Raw genomic sequence first — 21440 nt, 5'->3', positions numbered from 1 at the left:
CAAAACTAAGGTGGGGATGTTTCACTGCACTCTGAGGCTCCTGCTCTTTCTGCTGTCACACACTACCCCTTTTACAGTGAAGTTCCTGATAAATCCCAGCATAGTGCAGTCAATAAAGTGTAGACATCATTAGTACCCAGTGGGATGTGTACCGGGTGGGAGCTCGTGAAAAGAGAGGCTTCAGGAGCAAAATGTGTCTTCTCTCTCCATCTCTCTTAGTACCTAGTGAGTGATCAAATCCCAACAGAGGCATCCTCTTCAATCATTGCTGGATTGCTGCATTGAAATCTATGTTACTCTCCCTTTTCCTAACACCTTCATCCTCCAAAACAGCCCACTGCCTGATTAATCTCTCTAAAGGAAGGAACACGTATAAGCTTTTGACACTCATCCTAGCATGTAGTCAATAGTCAATAAACATTAGTTCCCTTCCCTTACACATAAAAACTGTGTGTGTGTGTGTGTGTGTGTGTGTGTGTGTGTGTGTGTGTTTTGGGGCAAGGGGAATTGAACAGGCAGAATGCAGAGGATTTTTAGGGCAGTGAAAATACTCTGTCTGATACCATGATGATAGATACATTTGTCCAAACTCATACAGTGTACAGCACCAAGAGCAAACTGTAATGCAGACTGCGGGTAATTTACGATGTGTCAGTATACGTTCATCATTTGTAACAAATGTACCGTTCTGGTGGGGGATATCAGTCGTGGGGGAGGGGCAATTCATATATGAAAGAATCTCTATACCTTGCCTTCAGTTTTGCTGTGAACTTAAAACTGCTCTAAAGATAATGTTTTAAAAAATCATAAGACAAATAACACTTCATTACTTGTGAAAATTACATGAAATCCAAATTTTAATGTCCATAAAGTTCTATGGGAACACATACACACAAAAAAACTGAGTACATGAATGTTGACAGATTATCAGATTACTCTGTCAACATCTTCGTGGTCTTTACTATGTGCCCAATGCTTAGCACTTTGCTAAGGTTTGAGGAGAATACAAATGAAGTATATGAACTGACGTGTCAAGAAGTTTGTAGTCCAAGATATACAATGAGGTTATAAATGATATGTTTTACACTATAAGTATCAAAATTATGAGGTCCATGTTGTAAGTAGAAACTACAGAAGTCCCAGAATGGAATTCAGAATGTGCTATTTCCTTTGCCTGGAATACCTTTCTCTTTTCTAGCTGTTGAACTTCTTTTCATTCTTCAAAACCTAGATCAAATATTACCTTCTAAGTTAAACCTTTCCTGACTCAAACTGTTCATGCCTTTCTTCTCTATGTGTTCATAACAGTTGATACACAGCAGAACTAGGGCTTCATCACACTGAAATACAATTATTTGTCATAGGTGAGTCTTCCCTGATGGATTGTGAACTCTTTGAAGGCACAGTACTTGTCCTGCAGTAGGTGCTCAGTAAATGTATGTGGAGAGGATGGATGGATGATGGAAGTGGAGATGTCAAGGCATGAGATGAAGAGAAGTGGGGACGGAAGAAGAATTACAATCCTGCAGCCTTTGGAACAAAAACCACATTCACAGAAAGATAGACAAAATGAAAAGGCAGAGGGCTATGTACAGATGAAGGAACAAGATAAATCCCCAGAAAAACAACTAAATGAAGTTGAGATAGGCAACCTTCCAGCAAAAGAATTCAGAATAATGATAGTGAAGGTGATCCAGGACCTCAGAAAAGAATGGAGGCAAAGATCGAGAAGTTGAAAGAAATGTTTAACAAAGACCTAGAAGAATTAAAAAACAAACAAACAGAGATGAACAATACAATAACTGAAAGGAAAACTACACTAGAAGGAATCAATAGCAGAATAACTGAGGCAGAAAAATGGAGAAGTGACCTGGAAGACAGAATGGTGGAATTCACTGCTGCGGAACAGAATAAACAAAAAAGAATGAAAAGAAATGAAGACAGCCTAAGAGACCTCTGGGACAACATTAAATCCACAAACATTTGCATTATAGAGGTCCCAGAAGGAGAAGAGAGAGAGAAAGGACCCGAGAAAATATTTGAAGAGATTATAGTTGAAAACTTCCCTAACATGGGAAAGGAAATAGCCACCCAACTCCAGGAAGCACAGAGAGTCCCATACAGGGCAAACCCAAGGAGAAACACACCAAGACACAGGGTAACCAAATTGGCAAAAATTAAAGACAAACATTGTTGAAAGCAGCAAGGGAAAAATGACAAATAACATACAAGGGAACTCCCATAAGGTTAACACCTGATTTCTCAGCAGAAACTCTACAAACCAGAAAGGAGTGGCACGATATACTTAAAGTAATGAATGGGAAGAACCTACAACCAAGATTATTCTACCCAGCAGGGATCTCATTCAGATTCGATGGAGAAATCAAAAGCTTTACAAACAAGCAAAAGCTAAGAGAATTCAGCACCACCAAACCAGCTCTACAACAAATGCTAAAGGAATTTCTCTAAGTAGGAAACACAAGAAAAGAAGAGGACCTACAAAAACAAACCCAGGGAACTGGAGCAGCTGAAACGGAGTTACAGCATCTGAACCTCATTTGCCATATGGATGAAAGGCTCTTGGTGCTGCAGCCAGGAGTCAGTGCTATGCCTCTGAGGTGGGAGAGCCAACTTCAGGACACTGGTCCACAAGAGACCTCCCAGCTCCACGTAATATCAAATGGCGAAAATCTCCCAGAGATCTCCATCTCAACACCAACACCCAGCTTCACTCAACGACCAGCAAGCTACAGTGCTGGACACCCTATGCCAAACAACTAGCAAGACAGGAACACAACCCCACCCATTAGCAGAGAGCCTGCCTGAAATCATAATAAGGCCACAGACACCCCAAAACACACCACCAGACGTGGACCTGCCAACCAGAAAAACAAGATACAGCCTCATCCACCAGAACACAGGCACTAGTCCCCTCCGCGAGGAAGCCTACACAACCCACTGAACCAACCTTAGCCACTGGGGACAGATACCAAAAACAATGGGAACTACGAACCTGCAGCCTGCAAAAAGGAATAAGATAAGCAAAATGAGAAGACAGAAAAACACACAGCAGATGAAGGAGCAAGATAAAAACCCACCAGACCTAACAAATGAAGAGGAAATAGGCAATCTACCTGAAAAAGAATTCAGAAGAATGATGGTAAAGATGATCCAAAATCTTGGAAATAGAATAGAGAAAATGCAAGAAACATTTAACAAGGACCTAGAAGAACTAAAGATGAAACAAGCAATGATGAACAACACAACAAATTAAATTAAAAATACTCTAGAAGGGATCAATAGCAGAATAACTGAGGCAGAAGAATGGATAAGTGACCTGGAAGATAAAGTAGTGGAAATAACTATTGCAGAGCAGAATAAAGAAAAAAGAATGAAAAGAACTGAGGACAGTCTCAGAGACCTCTGGGACAACATTAAACGCACCAACATTCGAATTATAGGGGTTCCAGAAGAAGAGAAAAAGAAAGGGACTGAGAAAATATTTGAAGAGATTATAGTTGAAAACTTCCCTAATATGGGAAAGGAAATAGTTAATCAAGTCCAGGAAGCACAGAGAGTCCCATACAGGATAAATCCAAGGAGAAACATACCAAGACACATATAAATCAAACTGTCAAAAATTAAATACAGGGCTTCCCTGGTGGCGCAATCATTGAGAATCTGCCTGCTAATGCAGGGGACACGGGTTCGAGCCCTGGTATGGGAAGATCCCACATGCCGCGGAGCAGCTGGGCCTGTGCGCCACAACTACTGAGCCTGCGTAGTTGTCTGGAGCCTGTGCTCTGCAACAAGAGAGGCCGCAATAGCGAGAGGCCTGCACACTGCAATGAAGAGTGGGCCCCTCTCCCCACAACTAGAGAAAGCCCTTGCACAGAAACGAAGACCCGGCACAGCCAAAAATAAGTAAATTAATTAATTTAAAAAAATTAAATACAAAGAAAACATATTAAAAGCAGCAAGGGAAAAATAACACACAAGGGAATCCCCATAGGGTTAAAAGCTGATCTTTCAGCAGAAACTCTGCAAGCCAGAAGGGACTGAGAGGACATATTTAAAGTGATGAAGGAGAAAAACCTACAACCAAGATTACTCTACCCAGCAAGGATCTCATTCAGATTTGATGGAGAAATTAAAACCTTTGCAGAAAAGCAAAAGCTGAGAGAGTTCAGCACCACCAAACCAGCTTTACAACAAATGCTAAAGGATCTTCTCTAGGCAAGAAACACAAGAGAAGGAAAAGACCTATAATAACAAACCCAAAACAATTAAGAAAATGGTCATAGGAACATACATATCGATAATTACCTTAAACGTGAATGGATTAAATGCTCCCACCAAGACACAGACTGGCTGAATGGATACAAAAACAAGACCCACATATATGCTGTCTACAAGAGACCCACTGCAGACCTAGGGACACATACAGACTGAAAGTGAGGGGATGGAAAAAGATATTCCATGCAAATGGAAATCAAAAGAAAGCTGGAGTAGCAATTCTCATATCAGACAAAATAGACTTTAAAATAAAGAATGTTACAAGAGACAAGGAAGGACACTACATAATGATCAAGGGATCAATCCAAGAAGAAGATATAACAATTGTAAATATATATGCACCCAACATAGGAGCACCTCGATACATAAGGCAACTGCTAACAGCTATAAAAGAGGAAATCAACAGTAACACAATAACAGTACGGGACTTTAACACCTCACTGACACCAATGGACAGATCATCCAAAATGAAAATAAATAAGGAAACAGAAGCTTTAAATGACACAATAGACCAGATAGATTTAATTGATATTTATAGGACATTCCATCCAAAAACAGCAGATTACACTTTCTTCTCAAGTGCACATGGGACATTCTCCAGGATAGATCACATCTAGGGTCACAAATCAAGCCTCAGTAAATTTAAGAAAATTGAAATCATAACAAGCATCTTTTCTGACCACAACGCTATGAGACTAGAAATGAATTACAGGGAAAAAAATGTAAAACACACAAACACATGGAGGTTAAACAGTACATTACTAAATAACCAAGAGATCACAGAAGAAATCAAAAAGGAAATCAAAAAATACCTAGAGGGCTTCCCTGGTGGCGCAGTGGTTGAGAGTCGGCCTGCCGATGCACGGGACGCGGGTTCGTGCCTCGGTCCGGGAAGATCCCGCATGCTGCAGAGCGGCTGGGCCCGTGAGCTGTGGCTGCTGAGCCTGCGTGTCCGGAGCCTGTGCTCTGCAACGGGAGTGGCCACAACAGTGAGAGGCCCGCATACCGCAAAAAAAAAAAAAATAATAATAATATAATACACAGGGAGCAGCATCATTCTTTGATCCAAAACCTATGGGATGCAGCAAAAGCAGTTCTAAGAGGGAAGTTTATAGCTATACAAGCCTACCTCAAGAAACAAGAAAAATCTCAAATAAACAATCTAACCTTACACGTAAAGGAACTAGAGAAAGAAGAACAAACAAAACCCAAAGTTAGCAGAAGGAAAGAAATCATAAAGGTTAGAGCAGAAATAAATGAAATAGAAACAAAGAAAACAATAGCAAAGATCAATAAAACTAAAAGCTGGTTCTTTGAGAAGATAAACAAAATTGATAAACCATTAGCCAGACTCATCAAGAAAAAGAGGGAGAGGACTCAAATCAATAAAATTAGAAATGAAAAAGGAGAAGTTCCAACAGACACCGCAGAAATACAAAGCATCCCAAGAAACTACTACAAGCAATTCTATGCCAATAAAATGGACAACCTGGAAGAAATGGACAAATTCTTAGAAAAGTGTAATCTTCCAAGACTGAACCAGGAAGAAATAGAAAATATAAACAGACCAACCACAAGTAATGAAATTGAAACTGTGATTAAAAATCTCCCAACAGGGCTTCCCTGGTGGCGCAGTGGTTGAGAGTCCGCCTGCCGATGCAGGGGACACGGGTTCGTGCCCCGGTCCGGGAGGATCCCACATGCCACGGAGAGGCTGGGCCCGTGAGCCATGGCTACTGAGCCTGCGCATCCGGAGGCTGTGCTCTGCAACAGGAGAAGCCACAACAGTGAGAGGCCCACGTACCACAAAAAAAAAAAATCTTCCAACAAACAGAAGTCCAGGACCAGATGGCTTCACAGGTGATTTCTATCAAACATTTAGAGAAGAGCTAACACCTATCCTTCTCAAACTCTTCCCAAAAATTGCAGAGGAAGGAACACTCCCAAACTCATTCTATGAGGCCACCATCACCCTGATACCAAAACCGCACAAAGATACTACAAAAAAAGGAAATCACAGACCAATATCACTGATGAATGTAGATGTAAATATCCTCAACAAAATACTAGCAGACAGAATCCAACAACACATTAAAAGGATCATACACCATGATCAAGTGGGATTTATCCCAGGGATGCAAGGATTCTTCAATATATGCAAATAAATCAATGTGATACACCATATTAACAAATTGAAGAATAAAAACCATATGATCATCTCAATAGAGGCAGAAAAAGCTTTTGACAAAATTCAACACCCATTTATGATAAAACACTCTCCAGAAAGTGGGTATAGAGGGAACCTACCTCAACATAATAAAGGCCATATATGACAAAACCACAGCAAACATCATTCTCAATGGTGAAAAACTGAAAGCATTTCCTTTAAGTTCAGGAACAAGACAAGGATGTCCACTCTTGCCACTATTATTCAACATAGTTTTGGAAGTCCTAGCCACAGCAATCAGAGAAGAAAAAGAAATAAAAGGAATACAAATTGGAAAAGAAGAAGTAAAACTGTCACTCTTTGCAGATGACATGATACTATATATAGAGAATCCTAAAGATGCCACCAGAAAACTCCTAGAGCTAATCAATGAATTTGGTAAAGTTGCAGGATACGAAATTAATGCACAGAAATCTCTTGCATTCCTATACACTAATGATGAAAAATCTGAAAGAGAAATTAAGGAAATACTTCCATTTACCACTGCAACCAAAAGAATAAAATACCTAGGAATAAACCTACCTAGGGAGACAGAAGACCTGTATGCAGAAAACTATAAGACACTGATGAAAGAAATTAAAGATGATACCAACAGATGGAGAGATATTCAATGTTCTTGGATTGGAAGAATCAATATTGTGAAAATGACTATACTACCCAAAGCAATCTACAGATTCAATGCAATCCCTATCAAATTACCAATGACATTTTTTACGGAACTAGAAAAAAAATCTTAAAATTTGTATGGAGACACAAAAGACCCCGAATAGCCAAAGCAGTCTTGAGGGAAAAAAAATAGAGCTGGAGGAAAAAGACTCCCTGACTTCAGACTATACTACAAAACTACAGCAATCAAGACAGTATGGTACTGGCACAGAAACAGAAACATAGATCAATGGAACAAGATAGAAAGCCCAGAGATAAACCTACACACCTATGGTCAACTAATCTATGAAAAAGGAGGCAAAGATATACAATGGAGAAAAGACAGCCTCTTCAATAAGTGGTGCTGGGAAAACTGGACAGCTACATGTTAAAGAATGAAATTAGAACACTCCGTAACACCATAAACAGTGCCATCTCCAGTCCTGACATTTGTGTTCATGTGCTTTTGTGAATTCAGGTGGTCATTATGACTGGATTCCTTCTCTGTAATGACAGGCATAGTTTCTTTATGTGGTAGATTTGTGGAACTACAAGTTATTTGCAATTATGTTTTATTAGGAGATAATTATCTGTAGAAAACATTTAAAATATAAGATTGAAACATACTTTTTTTAGAAAAGAGAGAAATGGGGACGGTGGTTTAGGAGTATCACGTCAACAAATGCAGAATGGCAGGGATGCTGTGCTTTAGGTAAGACATAAGAAACCAGCTTGGGTCAGACTCTGGGGGACTTCCCTAAGCCAAACACACAATTTCTACCTTGATACAGTGGAGGGAATGAAAGGATTCTAATCAAGGGAGTAATTTGAAAAAGCAGGTGCTCCAGGGAGAGTAATGTTATAGTCTTGTGAATATGAAAGATGTATTTGGAAGTAATTGAGCCAACATGAAAGACACCTAGTTAGAAGACCATTATGGAATAAATGATTAGCATCTGAATAAAAGCAGTGGTAATGGAGGATAAGAGACAAATCTGATGGTCAAGTCTAATATTTTCTCCATTCATTCATTCATTCATTCCCTTTCATTCTTGCTTTCATGCCTTTGCTCTTTTATTGCTCCCTGCTTTCTACCCATTCATATTCTGCATTCAGTTGTATGAATTCAACCCAGCCTTTGAGGATACCCTTCACTAGGAACTACCCCCCCTCAAACAACCTGTTGTATGCCACCTCTCACCTCCCTTCTACCTTCAGCACAACATCCTCAGTTTATTCTAAAAAATAGCAAAGCTGTTCCAGATGAGCAGTGGTCATGTAGGTGGCCTCCTCGTGGTCTGCTTGGAGGCTGACTTGACACATTTTCCTCTGGTGCAGAGAACGGAAAAAGTGTGCTCTGCCTCCCCTATGTTTCTTGCAGTTCACAGGGTAGAAATTCCACATCAGCTAATCTCTTCCTCGTAGATACAGGTACCCCATCTGGAAACCTCTTTTCCAGTTTTAGCTCAATAACTTTGATGTCTTATTCTTCATCGTCTTTGTGTGTGTGTGTGTGTGTGTGTGAGACACATAAAACACCGCTACCCACCACGCTCATCCTGATTGCCAAGCACAAGGTGATGATGTGCTGGTGAAGAAAAAGAAAGCTGGAAGTTTAAAGTGAAGTAACTAATTAAAGAACTAGCATCTCACCATGAATGTGTCCAGAAGAACCCTTCAGAATGTTTTCCAAAGTTTCCACCATTCAAAGTAAGGGAGAATCATTTCTTATTCAGTATTATTATTTATTTTGTTTGATTTTTTTATTACCATGTGAAGTTATCTTCTATGACCTGGGAATCTAACTGGCATTTAGGATATTGTCTGTCTCTAATGAAATGACTATTCTGAATTTCCTGTAACTCTTTGGAAATAAACACTTGAAACCATGTGCTTGCTAAATTGAGGTTATCCTGAATGATCTGCCTCATACCATTTTACCCTTGCTAGGTTCTGTCTTGGGATTTTTTTCGAATTGCTTTCTATATAAACTTTGGGTAAATTTACTTATTTAATTCCAGTTACGAAAAGCACATTTTCAACAAGGACCTACTATATAGCACAGGGAACTTACTCAATATTTTGCCATAACCTATAAAGGAAAATAATCTGAGAAAGAATATACATATATATGTGTGTGTGTATATGTATAAATGTACAACTGAATCTCTGTGCTGCACACCTGGAGCTAACACAACATTGTAAATCAACTATACGTCAATTTAAAAAAAAAAAGAAAGAAAAGTACATTTTACTCTGTGGTTATGTTCTCAGTCCAGCCAAACAAATCAGAAACTCAGCCACACAGACGCTGCCATCTCGCCCTCCCAGCTCTGAGCCTTGCCCACCCCTAGAGCAACGTCTTCCCTCTCCCCAAGCACACTTCCTAGGTCCTTTCTGGGATTTCATTTTAATTTATATACTGGCTTTTTCTTTTTACCTCTTTGTCTTATATTTTAGTGGTCACTCTAGGGATTACAATGTTCATCCTTAATTTTTCACAGACGACTTAAAGTTAGTATTTTAACAGTTCATGAAAAATGTAGAAACCTTGCAACTATACAGGTCCATTTACTGTTCTGGACACAACCTTGATATTGTCACATACACTACAGCCACATACATTGTGAATCCCACAATCCAGTATTTGTTTGCTTTAAACCGTATATGTATATTAAAGGAATAAAGAGGTGAAATTAGTTTTTGACATCTACTTACCTATTTAGTATTTCTGATGCTCTTCATTCCATCCTGTGGATCTGAGTTTATATCTGGTTTCATTTACCCGCATTCTAAAAAATTTCCTTTAGCATGTCTTGTTAGAGAAGTTTTGCTGGCAATGGATTTTCTTAGTTTTCTTTTATCTGAAAACATCTTTATTTCACCTTTATTCTTTTTTTTCAGTCAAGTTTTCTGATGTAGAATTTAAGTACAATAAAATTTACCCCTTATAGTGTAAGTTCTATGAGATTTGGCAAATGAATATAGTCATGTAACCACTACCACAATCAGTACACTGAATTTTGCCATCAGCTCAAGTTCCCTCACGCCTCTTTGAACTAAACCACTTCTCACCCTCAGCTCCTGGGAACTACTGAGGTGTTTTCTGTCCTCACGGTTTTGTCTTGTCCAGAATGAAGTCATATAAGTGAAATCCAGTTGTGTGTAGTCTTTTGAGTCTGGCCTATCTCACGTAACATAATGCATTTGAGGATCATTCATGTTGAATGTATCGGCAGTTTGTTCCCCTTTATTGTTGGGTAGTATTTAATTATGTAGCTATAACAGTTTGTTTATCCATTCACCAGTTGAAGGATATTTGAAATGTTTTTTATCTTTACCAATTATGAATTATGAACAAAGCATGCTAAAAACACTCTCATGTAGGTTTTTGTGTGAATAAAGTTTTCATTTCTCTTGAGTCAATACCTAGGAATAGGATTGCTGGGTTGTATGGTGAGTTTGTGTTTAACTATATAAGTAACTACCAGTTGTTTTCCAAAGTGGCTGTACCACTTTGCTATCAGCCATGTGCGAAAGTTCCAGTTGCTCCAAACTCTTGGCAAAGACATTAAAAAGAAATTTACCCACTCAAATAAGTGCTTAGTGATATCTCATTGTGGTATTAATTTTAATTTCCCTAGTGACTAATGAGGTCTGTGACTTGTCTTTTGATTTGCTTAAGTGTCTTTCAAAGCAGAAATTTTCCGTTTTAATAAAGTTCAATTTATTGACATTTTCTTCTATGGTTTGTGCTTTTTGTGTTACGTCTAAGAAATCTTTGTCTTGCCCAAGGTCGCAAAGATAGTTTTCCTCTGATTTATTGTAGACATTTTCACAGTTTTAGATTTTAGAGCTATGATCCACTTTGAGTTAATTTTGTGTATGGTACAAAGTATAAGTCAAGGTTTATTTTTTGACAATTTATTGAAATGCCATCATCCATTGAATTGCCTTTTCACCTTTGTTTAAAATCAAATTGACCATATATATGTAGATCTATGTTGTGGACCCTGAACTCTGTTCCACTGGTCTATGTGTATATGTGTATATCCTTTCTTAACTACAGTGGTTGTTTTTTTGTTTTTGTTTTGTTTTGTTTTGTTTTGTTTTTGTTTTTGTTTTTGTGGTACGCGGGCCTCTCACTGTTGTGGTCTCTCCCGTTGCGGAGCACAGGCTCCGGACGCGCAGGCTCAGCGGCCATGGCTCACGGGCCCAGCCACTCTGCGGCACGTGGGATCTTCCTGGACCGGGGCACGAACCTGTGTCCCCTGCATCGGCAGGCAGACTCTCAACCACTGCGCCGCCAGGGAAGCCCACTACAGTGGTTTTATAGTGAGTTTTGAAATCAGATAGTCTGAGTTGTCCAAGACACATTCCGTTTTTCTACAAAATTGTTTTGACTATTAGGGTTTGCCTGCTTTTCATACAAATTTTAGAATTCGTCTGTCAATTTCTACCAAAAACACTGACAATATTTTGATGTGCATTGAATCTATAGATCAATTTGGAGAGAACTGACATCTTAACATTATTGAGTCTCTTCTAATTAATGAACAGTTTATCTCCTGATTTATCTGGGTTTTCTTTAATTTCCCTCAGGGATATTTTGTGGGTTTAAGCATGTAGGTCATGCACATATTACAGATTTTGCCTAAGTATTTCATGGTTTTGTGATATATTGTACATAGTACTGTTTTTAATTTCAATTTCCAACAGTTCATTGTTATTAAATAGAAATACAACTTTAAAATTTTGATCGTGCACCTGAAAAGAATGTGGATTTTCCTGTTGTTTGGATTGTTCTGTGAACATCAATTAGATCAAATTGTCGGATAGTGTTATTCAGGTTTTCTATTTCCTTACTGATGTTCTATTTGTTCAGTCCTTCTTGTGGGTATGTCTATTTCTCCTTTTATTTGTAGCAGTCTGTTTCTGGTATTTGAAACTAGTTTTAGGTGCATGAATATTTGCACTTCTATGACCTCTTTGTGAATTGACTTCTTTGTCATTACATAATAGCTCTCTTTATCCTTGGTAATATTCTTTGCTATGAAGTCTACTTACTTTGGTATGAATATAGCCACCTAGGTTTGGGATTTTTTTTTCATATTTGCATGGCATCTTTTTTCATTATTTTATTCTTAAAATATGGAGCCCTTACACTTAAAATGTGTTTCTTATAGACAATACGTTCTTGGGTCTTGCATTTTTATCTTGCCGACTTCTGTCTCTTAATTGTTGTGCCTGGAATATTTATGTTTAATGTAATTATTCATATGGGTAGATTTAAATCTACTATCTTTCTAGTTATTTTCTATTTGTTCAGTCTCTTCTTTGTTCCTTCTTTCGGTGCTTGTCTCAGGTAAGCAAGTGCTCCCATCTCACCTCTCCCTTTTGGCCGTCTGTCGTTCCTTGGATTTCTAACTACTTGTTTGCCCTATAAACTTAGTGTTCTGATGGGCTCGAGGAAAGTTATAATTTTGTCATTTATACAGCACTTTCTTAATTTTAGAGTATGAATGATGCTCTTTCCAGCTTTCACATTCTAGGTGGAAATGAAACTCATTTTTATTTTTTTAAGGATATCTTTGCTGGATATAGAATTCTAGGTTGATGTGGGGTTTTTTCTTTTATTATTTTAAAGCTGTTGTTTCACTGTCTTTTAGCCTCTGTTGCTTCTGATGAGATGTTAGAAATCCATCAAACTATCGTTCTCCAGTATTAAATGTGCCATTTTTCTCACATGCTTTTAAGATCGTCTCTTTACCTTTGGTTTTCAGCAGTTGGACTATAATGTTTCTAGATGCACAGTTTAGATTTTATATGTTTTGCTTGGAGCTCACTGAACTTGTGAACTAGACAATTTATGTCTTCAAATGAATTTGGAAAATTTTCAGCCATTATTTCTTCAAATACTTTTTCTATTCCATTCTGTCATTCCATTTCTCAAATATTTACCATTTTGATATTGGTCTACAAGACCCTGAGGCTCTGATCATTTATTACAAGTGTTTTTTTCTGTTCTTTAGATTATATGATTTATAATGATGTATCTTCAAGTTCTCTGAATCTCATTTTTTGTCATATCCATGCTGCTGTTAAGCCATGAAGTAAATTTTTCACTTTACGTATTTTATTTTTCAGTTCTATAATTTCTATTTAGTTCTTTTTTATAGTTTATGTCTCTTGACTGAGATTTCCTATGCTCTCATTCATTATAGTATAGTATTCTCCTTTCAGTCCTCAGCATAACTATTTTTAAAATTCTTATTTTTTGATTCCAACATTGGGGTCATCTCAGAGTTAGTCTCCATTGACTTTCTTTTCTCTTGAAAATGTTTCATATTTTCCTGTTTCTTTATATAATGAAAAATTTGGATTTCATCTTGGAAATTGTGAATGACATGTTGTAAAACTCTAGATTCTGTTATGTTCCTCCAAAGAACATTTTTTGTTTGTTTGTTTGTTTGTTTGTTTGTTTTTTAAAGCAGGCAGTTAATTGGCTAAGCCCAAGGTACAAGATCTGTCTCTCCGTTATAGGTGGCAGTTCAAATCTAAGTTTGGTTATTTTAGTGTTAACTGTGCTGCTGGGAGTCTGCCCTTCACTTGCATAGTTCAAGGGTCATCCAAAGATTAGGGCATAGTTTATAAGTAGAATTTAGGCTCACTCTCTCTACCTCTCTTCTTTTCAAGACGCCTCTTCACTTTTTAGCAGTTGTGATTGACCCATACTCTTTACCCAGTTAGACTGTATTTCCATTCAATTTCTAGCCTTCCTACATAATGCTAGTTGTGAACTTCCCTGAGGATAAGAGCTGGAAAGCAATGATAAAGTCATCCCTTGCAGTCTGCTTCTTCGAAGTATCTGAACTCTCCAGTATCTGACTGCTTTTGTTCACTCTCCAGTGCCTTCAAGAAGTTATTTTGCTTCTTCCAGAGTCTAGAGTTGTCATCAGTAGAAAGGTTGGTCAGACAGGAGCTTACTTGGCCATGACTGGAAATGCAAGCATTTCTAATTCAGATAGGTGCGTACCTTCTTAAACATCCTTGTGTTTTTCATGGAATCTTATTGTTGTTTATTGTTGTTGAGTTTATTCATATTTAGGCTATAGTTTTTAAGATCAAGATTGATCATTTTTATATTCGGCACCACCCAACATCTGCATACTCTACTGTCCTATATGTTAGGCACTCAGTCAATAATTACATGATGAATAATGAGTTAATGTAGCATAAACTTTTCCTTACCTATACAGAATACATTCTTGTTGAAAAAAAATATTCTATACAAGAACACTTAGTTAATGACAGCTATTTTTCATAAGAATTGCTATTAGAACAAAAATATCCCTTAAATTTATTTCAGAAACACAGGGACCTACTTTCTTACATTTTAAAATGAAGCTTTTATGCAATTTATTCAATATTGATTTGATATCTACTAGTTACAAGGCACCGTGGGAAACACTGACTATTTTAGGATGAAAGGGAAGGATGATTAAATGAGACAGATAAGACAAGGTCCCTGCCACCCAAGAATCCAAAATCTTGTTGGGGAGACAGACAGATATAAATAATCCTAATATAAAGCAGACAATGCTAAATGCTATTTCAAGAAGAGAACAAAGTGTTATGATTGCAGGAAGTAGGAAGCAATGAAATCAGGTTGGAATTCCAGGAGAGTTTCTTGGTAAAGGTAGCCTATATACTGGCATTAGGAGGATGCGAAGAACTTAATAGGTGTATCTGATAGGGAAATTCATTTTAGGAAAATTTGAGACATTATAGGTCATGTTTAGGGAAGAGTAGCATGGCTTAGTGCTAAGACCTTGGACTTTGAAGTCACAAGGATACGTATGACTCTGTTCAACTCCTTAAACTTCCCTGAACCTGTTTCATCATCAGAAAAAAAAAAAAAAGGAAAAATAAAGTGGAAATCAAATTGTGGAGAGGCTAAAGGACAGGTTGATAGAGGCATGTAGACCGTAGTTGGGGAAGCCTGTTAGGAAGCTATAGCAATAATGTAGGTGAAAAGTACTTGCAAGTAAACTGCACCTGAAAACAAAAGACTGTGTTTTCTGTTTCAACCATAGACTTTGGAAGAAGTCTATGGTTGAAACAGAAAATGAAAATGAGGGTACAAATATAAACAATCTGGCAACAGATTCTATGGAGGAAAAAAAGAAGTGAAAACTCAGGGAATTTAATGGAAACTGGTAGAACCAGATTGTAGATTACAGTTAGTATGGTATATACCTAGGGTTCCTTTTTGCTGATATAAAGGCAATTATCTGATGCATATATTAATATAATCATAAACTACCTTTAAATGGTAATGGAACTTTAAAGATATTGAAAGAATAATTTTCAAAGTTTTCTAATTTTTTAATTAAAAAGAAACTCAAGGAACTCTCTCCACAGTTTTTCTTAATAATAGAATTTCTATATTTTCTTTTCTCTCCTTTTTTGTTCATTGAAGTCTTATTAACATAATTACTTAACATAATTAACATTCATACTTTCACAGATACACATTTTTTCTTTTTAGTAACAACCCGCTTGCTAGCACCTCCTTAGCACTTCATTAGAATGTTCTCCAAATAATACTATTGTGGTTTTTTGTTATTGTTTATTTGTTTTGAATCGTGGAAAAATATTTACATAAAGGAAATCATATTTATGATTCATAAACCTGGAAACTCCCACTATTTAAATGAAAACAAGCTGACATTCATATTTAGTTAAGTGACTATAGGGCAATTTAATATTTAGAAAACTGTGCTTTTGACCTCAAATACATGTATGTCTTCTGCCTTTATTAGCATCAGAAATAATTAATTAATGTGCACCTGCCAGGTGCAAAACACCTTGCTAAGCATAGCATATGCATTATCTCAATTTTCATGACAACAAGATAAAGTACTTTTATTATCCTTATTTTATAGCAAAGGCAATTACAGCTTAGAAAGGCTATGTACCCACAGTCACATAGCTAGCAAGTGGCAGAATCTAGATCTGAGCCCAGGATCACCTGATTCCCAGTCCCATGAGTTTCTTGCCTCTACCCCAGGAAGAAGAGAAGGAGGAAGAGGGAGAGCAAGAATATCTACAAAATGCACTGAGTACTTTCTAAATGCCAGCACAATTCCAGTTGCTTTTACACATATTAACTAATTAAATCATCACAGCAATCATATGAGAGAGATTTCTTTTTTATCCTCATTTTGTATATGAGTAAACCATTCCAAAAAAGAGAGAATAAGTTGTCACAGACCAGGAAAGGAACCCGGATCTTCCACGTGGATTCAACAATTCTACACCTAAAATATCCCCAAGAACCTGGTTCGAAGTCACGTCATTTGATGGTCACCTGGAACATTTACCTGGTGCCTAAATATTTTTTCTCCAGGGTTCGTCCCAATCAAAATGAAGATGATCCTTGGGAGCGAAAACATGGCCAACTGCACAGCACTGTGACTAAATGACCAGCTGATTTCAGGACAGGAGGATTTAACAAGAGGAAAGAGGACTGGGGACCACAGGGCGCACAGGGAGAAGGGCGCGGCCAGGCTAGACAGAGGAAGGCAGGAGACACTTCTGGGGATGGCTGAGGCATAGAATCCCATCCTTGCACACTTCACACTTTTCTGGGCTTGGTCACCGTAGAATGAAACCTGCATTTGAGGTTCATAAATGGAGACGAGACAATGAGGTGAATGTACTGTGTTCCAGAGAAGATGCTGAACTAAAGTACATTTGGTTTTTATTAACTAAAGAACACTTTCTGTGAGATTAGATGTTAAGAGCTGTACATCTGGCTCTGCCAAATATTAACTCAGGTTAATTGCAGGCTGCCCAATCTATCATCCACATGACAGTTTCAAACTTTAAAATGATTAAATTGTTCCTCCAGGTTGATGTTCCTCCCATCGTGTATGTCATGTGTGACATGCCATGCTAACGACTCGGGTGTTTACCACTGTGAGTGACCCTGTGGCCAAAAGAAAAGCACAAACAGTGGGGAAGGGCTCAACTGAGTCTCAGTCACACTTCCAGGCGTGATATTGAATTAAGTTAATCTGTGAGTATTTTCTTAACTGTGGACTGAAAAACCTCATTCCCAAGAAGTTGTTTTGACTTTCAAGCAGAGGATACTGTAAAAGATAGACTATTATAAACTTTCCTGAAGCAAAATATTTGCTTTACGTAAATAGCCTTCTTAAGGTAATAAATAATTAAGGAAATTCAAAATAAAATAATGTGTGAAGATCTGAATTTCTAACCAAAAAGGTTTCCAAAGATTTACCTTCGGAAATGATCTGTCCTTAAGGAGAAATACTGAAAACACACCGAATGCCCTGAGTTCCAAAGTCATACGAGACAATCAGGGAGAAGAATTAAAATGGAGAGAGCACTTTGTTCTAGACGCGTCACAAAGACCTGGGGACTGACTCTTTTCTCCCAGACAGGCGGCTTAAACTCCGGGACCTTAGATGTTTTCATCTGTGAAACAGGAACAATAGCACCTGCTTTGCATGTTTTCACGGTGGTTGTGAGGATCAAGGGCAGAGGCAGCAATGAATATGAAGCAGTAACTAAACAAACAGGATACCACGTGTGTAAGGTCCGGTGAAGTCTAGTACAGGGACCCAGCCTTCAGACCGTTGCCTGACACTCTTGTGCCTTGCTGTGCTGTGTGTGAAAGTTTATTTGGGAAGGTGGTAATTACTGATAGTATGTTAGAGCTGAAGCAGGATGAGAACTTGCTTGAATGTTCTGTTGAGGAAAGAGGGATGGAAGGAGTGAAGGGCTCATCCCTTGAAACTCTGGGACTCACTCAACTTTAGAGGAAGACAGCAGATATCTTAAAATGGGTTAAGTTGGAGACTTAGGGGCAAATGAGACAGGCGCTGCTCGGTCCTAGAACATCTGGTCAGAATGGGTCAGACTAGTGATTTTGCTGCCATCTTAAAAGTGTATGTAAGTAGAAAACTAGCCTGTAAAAAAAGATATCAGACACTAGAAGTGGCTATCACTGGATGATCGAACTCTTTGTGAGAATATGTGTGATTTTTATTCTTTTTGTTTATCTATATTTTCTAGTTCTTCCATAATGACAATATGTTCTTTCTACAATAAAAAAATGTTGTTTATATAAAAAGCAAATATACATTTGAATTTCATATTACACACAAAAACTGTAATTTTTTTTTTTTTTTTTTTTAGTAATTAGGTATATTACCTTATAGGTAACTTCTTTTAAAATGGAAAATGTGCTTCCTGATCATCAGCAATTGTTTACGGTAACCAGTCCTTCACTCCTCATCTGGGAGTTACGCTGTCCTCCTACTGCACTTGGGACCCGTTTTCTGCCAAGAAGAGATTGGTGGCATGAAGTGGTGTGGCACAAATAACCCTTAGGAATACAGGCCACAGAGCTAATGAAGTGCTCCAAGGAAAGAAAGTCTTACCTATCAGCTATGAATTCTCTCCCCACCCACACCAGAGACCTGAGAGCACGTGACCTAGGAATGTGCATCCCAAGATAATACTACCTTCAGAGAACTCTACTTATAGGTAAGTAACTCTCTTTTACAGGAGGTATCTTTGTGTGGCAGACTGTTTATGGGAGCAATTTGACTTGAACTTTAAATGAAAAAGGCATATCTCTGTAAGTGGTAATAATTTTAGTCATCTCGCTGTGGCTAGGGGTTGTGGAATTCATTAGCACAGATTAACATATAAAGTGGGTTAGATATCTAATAGCAAACGGAGAGGTTTAGGGGCCTTAATTCATCACTGAATGAACAGCGTGTACAGTATTAGGGACTATGAAATTTTTAATTTACACAAAGTGTCCAAGAATATAGGGAATAAATTTAAACCCAAAACAGATAATGGAGCTATGCCCTGCCTGGCTGGCAAGTTGAATTGTTTTTACACTGAGTGAAGAAAGCTAATTATCCCAAGCACAAGAAGACTGCTAAAAATAATAAGATTATAAGGAATAATTTGCTGATATAATTACAACAAAATTGGGTACACACAATTGTCAGATACATGTATTGCTTGACCTGGGTGAGAAAGTGAAATAAATCCTTCCTCTATAGCCTTCGTAAATCTGTTTTTATCTTCTCCAAGTGGTGTTTGCACACGCAGCACAATTTGCATGTGTAATGTGGCTGTACAAATTGACAACAAGTAAATTATTCAAGGAAATAGGCTGGTCGCGGGTCTGAACTATCTCTCAAAGCCTATTCATTTTGAAGAATCACTGAGACGTGAAGCTCATACATCAACCGTTTTCTGACAATCCTCAGACTTATTGTCTCCTAAAATGTCATTATGGCTATTATTTATGAAGCTAATTCATTTATTAATATATATTTAACTCTGACTTGTCATGCACCTTAGCAGACATCCTGTGCACTGCATATTTTTGAATAGATGAAAGACTTTTGCATGCTTTAATGATTACTGTAAGCTGCTATAGATTTATAGAATGCAGCTTTATTATCTACTTGCATTAATACCTCTTATAACTCTTTTTTTGCTTAAGGCCATCAAATATAAATGGCAAATGACATATTCAAAAGATTGTATGGAATAAGATTTTCCAAGAGTTTGTTGAATTTTAGAACAAAATGGGCTAGCTGTCAGTTAAGACCTAATTCACCTAAAAAGATGGGTCTATACCAATTATGTTGAATTTTCCTGCAAAATATAGGCTGCAATTTTTCAAGAAAAAGGAATAGATGCATGATTCATTGAGCTCTTTCCTTCTGAGAAGACAGCCCAACCTTCTATGTGCAGAGGATGGGTAACAGTTCCCAAGGGAGCTGGCTTTTAGGTGTCCATTATTACCTAGGGCCTCGCACTGTGCCCTTCACATTGTCTTTAGCCAAAAAATAGATGTTGCATGAGTGAGGGAAGAAATGAACGACCACCAGCTTTCCTGATAATGCCACGAGCAAAATCAGTAGAATTACACATTGACCTAGAATACTATTTTATACATTTCTGCTTTAGCATTTCTGACCCCTAGAGAATGTTCCATGACTCCCACTATGATTTAGAAATAAATCATGTGTATATGCAATCACAATACACAACACGTTATTTTTATGGGGTGTATAAGAATGTATCAATACTGAACATGTATTGCTACTTCTGGATGTCACTGCATAAAGTCTGCTCTCTAGCATCTTCCACAGTATGTGACCATGACTATTCTGGGCATGTGTGTGTGTGTGTGTGTGTGTGTGTGTGTGTGTGTGTGTGTATGTGCACATATGTGTATGTATGTGTTGGTAAGATAGAAGGAACTGGAGAGTGAAATGGAGGAACAATGGAGTTGCTTGAAATGTTCTGCTCTGAGTATGCTTCATGCTAACCATTAACATATTCACCATTTTTCTAACATAACATTTCTGCATTGACTTAGGTATAGATATAGAACTTTCTAGTACCAACCAAATAGAAGAACAGTGCAGGAAAATATAATACTACTGTAATTTACCAGTGGATTTGAAATTATTGCAAACCGGATGCTTCACTTTGAAGATAAAAATGGTGAGAAGATAAAGAAAAATGCCCTTACCGGAGTATTGCATTGACTGTATTGGCTTTAATAATATTATAAAATCACCAAACATTTTGGATAATTAAAACTTGTTTTTTTAAAAAATGCTACTTGGGGCTTCCCTGGTGGCGCAGTGGTTGAGAATCCGCCTGCTAATGCAGGGGACACGGGTTCGAGCCCTGGTCTGGGAGGATCCCACATGCCGCGGAGCAACTAGGCCCATGAGCCACAACTACTGAGCCTGCGCGTCTGGAGCCTGTGCTCCGCAACAAGAGAGGCCGCGACAGTGAGAGGCCCGTGCATCGCGATGAAGAGTGGCCCCCGCTTGCCACAACTAGAGAGAGCCCTCGCACAGAAATGAAGACCTAACACAGCAAAAATAAATAAATAAAAATTATTTTAAAAAAATGCTACTTAATCTATGGAGACAAATCAGATTAGTGGCTGCCTAGGGCTGGTGAGGTGCAGAGGATGGTAAGTGACTGCTAATGGGCACAGGGTTTCTCTTGGGGGTGACAAAAATGTTTTAAAATTAGATTGTGGTGATGGGTGCACAATTCTGTGAATAAACTAAAAACCATTGAACTGTGCACTTTAAATGGGTAAATTGTGTGGTATGTGAATTATATCTCAATAAAGTTGTTAATGTACTGCTTGATATATGCCAAAATTACATATTTGACATAT

Source organism: Lipotes vexillifer, unplaced genomic scaffold, assembly GCF_000442215.2.
Source record: "Lipotes vexillifer unplaced genomic scaffold, Lipotes_vexillifer_v1.1 scaffold240, whole genome shotgun sequence".
NCBI classification, from domain to species: domain Eukaryota; kingdom Metazoa; phylum Chordata; class Mammalia; order Artiodactyla; family Lipotidae; genus Lipotes; species Lipotes vexillifer.
This window is presented reverse-complemented; position numbering follows the sequence as displayed.